Below are 6,000 nucleotides of genomic sequence, written 5' to 3'. Positions count from 1 at the left end.
GAGTCCATGGTTTCCTACCTCAGCTGTAAATTAGAATCATCTGTCAAAACTCTTTGGAGGAGTTTTCAAAATTCCAATCCCCAGGCCACATTCCAGACGAATTAAATCAACCTCTGAGTGTCAGGCCCAGACATCAAGATTTCTGACACCTTCTCAAGAGAGTATGACAGTACAGCCAAGGTTAAAAACAACTGAGACTCAAGGGAGAACGCAAAGGATGTGATGGCCATGCTTCAAGATTATGCATTCAAGTTCATAGCAATTGAGCAAGGACTATCAGATAGCACCCTCGCAGATGCCTTATTACAATGCTTCCTGGGGATTTGGGTAGAACATAATAGAGTAATTAAGGCAATTTTCTGATTTCTCTGCTGTTGAACATTTAACAGTTTAGAATAGAAACGAAGCTGAAAGAAAAAGAACAGGCAAACCTAAGAGTTACTTGAAGCTGAAGTCCGGATGCAGTCACAGCTAGCTTTAGGTTAAATGACTCCCATCTTGCTAAAATCTACAGTACAGTTGTAATAGCTGACAGACTAATCTTCCAAATAACAAAAAGTCTTCTCATTTTTTCTCAACAGTTAAAAAGAAGTAATAAAGTTCTTTTCTTTTTCTTATTTAGTGTTTTATTTAGTTTTAATTCTAGTTACTCTGCTCAAATCTCTGGGTATGTATTAGTGTGTGTAGAAATCTCATATTCTTGGTTATTTATGTCACTAAGTCTCTGGAAGGTAAGTAGCTGGGCATGGTATTCTTTGGCAAAATACTCTTAGGTCTAGAAAATAATTTTGAATTTCTAAATGGAAAATATCTTCAGAATTCATGTATTTCTCCCACAATTTGTATTTAGAGTCTTCCTAGGAACTTGGTGTGCTGTTTGTTGGCTCTAAAGTCTGTGTCATTGGAACTGCCCCAAACCCACCTGTAGAGTGATCTAAATTTCTGGGGCAAGAAATTAGAATTACTACTTTACCATCAAAAATTTTGGGATGATTAAAGACTAATTCAAACACACAACCACACACCAGCCAAGGAAAAAGAAAGTGCAAATGAACTTTGATTTTGTCTCCACCAATTCCATTCAACTCAAAGCTGCAGAGTTTAGCCAGAACGAGCCCAGTCACCAACCGATAGAAAAATCATTTGATTCTCTATATTCAAGTTCCTCTGACAAATCCAAGCCATTAATTCCGAATTAGTAGAATTTGCTACTTCCAAACACAAAAGACTCTTTGCTTATGTCCACATGTCTTATGTGGGAAGTCAACAGATTAGTCCTTATTTGGAAGGAAACCTAACCTGAACCTTGTCCTTTCCTCTTCCATTCACTAACTATTCCTGGCTATGCAAATACACGAATGTGCATGGTAGAACATAAATTATGGCTAACAGTTTGACATCATTGTTTTATTAACAAACACAACTCAAAGCAAAATAATTAAATAGGGACACATAGTAAAATAAACATTCCAATGACCTTTTAGACTGAAAAGTTCTGCTCTACAAATAAAGGGGAGAACAATACAATTACAGGATAGTACTTGTACAGAAGTACTGAATATGCGATAAACCCTTGACCAGCCAGCCAGTCATCTCATCTCTTCCATCACAGAAAAGGTTGAAAAGAACAGGACAGCTGTAGTGTCCTGACTTTGAGACTCACTGGTGAATGGAATGACAGATGTAGAGCAGTGTCCCAAAGTGGGCAGGACCTCACCCCTGACAAACAAAACAGAATGACAGTCTCGGAGCCCCATTTACTTCAATGAAAAAAAAAATTTAAGCCAGCTGTCTTTTTTATGTATACAAGATACTGGTACAAGGTAGTATTTACAGATTAAGTCTCAGAACACCATTTTACCCGATAATCCAAGCAAAACACCAACAATTAGTTTTTCCCTAACTCATTATTACCTTTTAATTATATGTGTGTGTATATATATACACATATGTATATATTATATGCTACAGCTCCATCTATAGCTTTATCACATGTGTCAAATAATAAGGGCAGCTCTAGATGTGTCTTAGGTTTACCCAAAAAAAATCTGAAAAATGAAAATTTTAATCTTCAGAATGTTCCACATCTGTTACATGTATCTTCTTATAATCCACCAAAGACCCTTAGGTTTTGTCTTCTTGAAACTCCCTACTGACCCAAAGTAATGATTTGTACAACTCATTAAACACATATTCAATTCTCTACCATATGTTGTGCTGGTGACTTCCTGCACTTTTCCTCTCCTACTCAGTGACTGTAAATATCTTGAAATCAGGTGTCTACTGATTATTTTTTTTGTTTTGGGGGATTTTTTTCCCTACAGTAGGTGCTCCGTAAAAAGGGCTATTTCAGATACCTTATCTCATTGGAGCCTCAGAGCCATCTTGTGGAGTTGGCAGGGCAAGTAATAGCCCTATTTTAGAAATGAAAAACCTGAGGCTCAAGCAGGTTAAGTGATATGTCATCTAACCTAATACAGAGAATCAGTGGGGAAACTGGAAATAGAAACCAGTTTTCCCAATTTATAAGTCAGTATTCATTATACGTATAGCTTCTCCAATGTATGGACAAGTATATCAATTGTAAAAGTACTTTTATTCTCAATTTCTTTACGTTAACTAGTACTAAGAAATTTCCCAGGGACAGAGACAATAACCATTACTAGTTGTCAAAAAACATGTTTTATAATTTAGGTCGTACATTTCTGAAGCTTAAATTCTGATTAAAATTATTCATTCTGCAGTTCTTGGCTTAATAGGATTAACACAACCATCAGCACTTTTGCTTTGCCTTGACAAATAGCTTTAGAAGATAAAGACTTTATTGAAATATAGTAGAGAGACATGTTTAAAAATGTGAGCTATTTACATAAGAATAAAAGAAAACATTAAATTACATTTAAATAGTTAAAGTAACAGTGATTCTAACCCAAGGAGGTAATGGTATGTATAAAATTTAAAGTTCCCGCTAATTCTTACATAAAGCTGTATGAATTTCACATCTGAAAAACTGCAAAAATTCATCAACATTTATTTGTAAGATGGCTTTAAGGTCCACGCAGTTAGAAGTTGACTTTCCATAGAAGAGAGAATGATGCTAATGAGTGAATATTAAGTATAAGGCACTAACACTACAGAGGTAAATATGTAATTATATACATTTCCAAAAGTGGGATAAATCACACATTAAGTTATACCATAATTCAAGCACTTGTAAAAGGCAAGAACATGTACTTGATAGCCTTTGGATAATTACTTTTAATTAACATGCCTATATTATAAAAGATATAAGAATATTTTAAATTAGGAATGTAAAAATATTCAATACAAGAAAAATATGGATCTTTAAAGCTAGAGGAGGGCAACCATTGGAAAGAGGAGTGGGTTTACTTCTTCTGCTTACCCATAAAGGCCAAGTCTAGACATTCATAATTACACCAATTAATTGGCCATTTTGGCTAAATTATGTAAATTGTCTGCATACACTTCTCAAAGTACATAACTGCCAATGCTATTTTCAGTTTGGTCAAGTCTACACTAGCTAGCAAAATGAAGTGGATAATTAAGACAATTATTCTGCAAATTTAGATCAAACATTAATTAAGGTAAAAGCAGATTAAATTTGCGGGGGAGAGGGGCTTGGATTGGAATATAAATGTTCGTCTCGTGTTCCATAGCATGTCAAAAAGGTCTTCTGTTTCTTGAATTGTTTTTGAAATCTGATTTCAAAATACTTAGTATATATTGTTTCTATAATAATTCTTTAATCAGGTTCTTAAATTCCCAAGACACCTAGGTAATACAATAGTATTTTAGATTGTTTATGCCAGCATTGGCTTAAATCTCATTTCCTAAGTTCACAGACAACACTGATAAAATTTATGGACATTCTGAACTCAAAAATAAAGTCAATAGAAAGCTTTTTAAAAATCAACAATAAGAATATATTCTATATAGGCATTATAGGTAGACAAAAGAATGTCCTTTACCAGAAGTGTGCTGAAGCATTTAAGAGTGAAGTGCAATGATGTTCATAATTTAAATGGGTAGAGACAGAACTATGTGCATGTACATGAATATACAAACAAGAAAACAATTTTATTCCATATCTACCTATTTAGATACAGTATGTTGACACCTATCTATCTATCTCTCTCTCTATCTATCTATCTAAAGGGAGAGAGAGAGGGAGAGAACCTAAGCAATTGTCACAAAATGTTAACAATGTTAACCTAGATGAAAGGAATATGGGTGTTCACTGAAATGTTTCATTGTACTATTATTTCAACTTTTCTGTAGGTCTGAAATTTTTCAAAATAAAAAGTTTGGGGAAATATACACTTTAAGCTTCACATTAAATAACTAATAAATATTCAGTACCCATCAAACCCCCACGAATATGATACCCTGAGATCGAACATTCGGCAGTACCTCATTTCTTAAAACCATACTGTGAAATCTATACTAAAGATTCTTTCCAATAGACCTTAAGTGAGCACTTTAAAATATTCCCAAGGTTTCCCATGCAGGGTATAGTTAAAGAGCATTCCACTTGAGATCTTTGCCTGAAAGGCCCTATAGAATTGCAAAGTATCATTATTAAGCAAATGTTCCTGGGCCCTTGGGTGGTTCACTTAAAACACATTTCACTGTATTGAATATTCAGTACCAAAAGCACACTGTTCACTGTTAAGATTTGCAATTTAAACCCAGTTGGGAGAAGTAAAAGGTTCTTGTAATTTGCCTATACTGTATTGCACTGATGTAGTGGCTTTCATTGATAATTAAGTTCCAAAAATATGAGTTAGAGTGTGTGAACAATGGAGGAAAGCTAACCTTTCTATTATAGCTTTAGCTCTTGACTTCTTGTATTTAAGATTACAGATGCTCCATTAAATCGATTTTGTGTTTAATCTCCTCTTTAAAAACAGTGAATGCAAGTCCCCAACTTTCTTCCCTTTGAGAGAACCCAAGTATTTGACAATGAAACCTACAAGGCTCAAACCAGATGATTAACACCGCCCACTGGGGATAAGAAAACTTTAGCATGTCTCTTTTTCGGGAGTTTTCCTCAACTAACGCTCACTGGATTGGAATGTCAAAATACATTTCACACTAGATTTTCAAATAAATTTTTTGGCGGAATCAGATTTGAGAGTGCAGGGGGTGCATTTAAAATGATAAGATTAATTATGTTCCCTTTAAATACATAGATATGCTTTTTAAAAACAACAGAGAAATTTTCAACAGTAATGTGGCTTTTTAAAAAAGTTTCTTTCCAATATCTTTTCTGCTTACCTAGTTCTTGTGCCCTGTTTTAACACTTTCAGGTCCCTCAGTAAAATATAAAACAAAAATATGAAGAATATAGGACGGAAAAAAAATCAAAAATTTAGAAAGAAAAGCAGACAGGAGATTGTCTTTATACCAAAAGGGAATTACTTGATTCCCTTTTGAATTTGTGCTGGAGAGGCAGGACCCATCTCTCTGGTTCAGGCTTTCAGTGTGGGGAAATGACCAGCTGAACTATGGCGTTCACATCTATGCAGCCTCGCTTTCTCAAGCACCACTGGCGCTAGGATTACACTGCAGCATTTGGTCAGTCTCGAATTTAGAGCTTCTGGCAAGAAAATCCCATTCATACTCGATATACAGCTTACCTTCAGGAGGTAAGACTGCCTTGGCAGTGAGAACACAAGCAGTGCATTTGGGAATCCCTGTGGAAGATCCTCTCCCCACTTCTACGGGAAGAGTGGTGAGGAAGGAATGGTGTAGCAGTGATTCTCAAGTGCGGTACCCGAATCTGCAGCTCAGCATCACGTGGGAACTACTTGGAAATGCAAATTAGCCGTCCCCACCCCAGACCTACTTAAGCAGAAGCTCTGGCGATGGGGCCCAGCAATCTGCGTTTAACTAGCCCTTTGGGTGATTCTGATGTATTATCGCTGACAGAGAAACGAGAATATAAATTTTCCAAAGGAGCTTTTACATCCAGTCGGG

Source organism: Aethalodelphis obliquidens, unplaced genomic scaffold (genome assembly GCF_003676395.1).
Source record: "Aethalodelphis obliquidens isolate GAN/ISIS:26980383/991018 unplaced genomic scaffold, ASM367639v1 scaffold5, whole genome shotgun sequence".
Classification (NCBI taxonomy): Eukaryota; Metazoa; Chordata; class Mammalia; order Artiodactyla; family Delphinidae; genus Aethalodelphis; species Aethalodelphis obliquidens.
Note: the sequence above shows the minus strand (reverse complement) of the source record.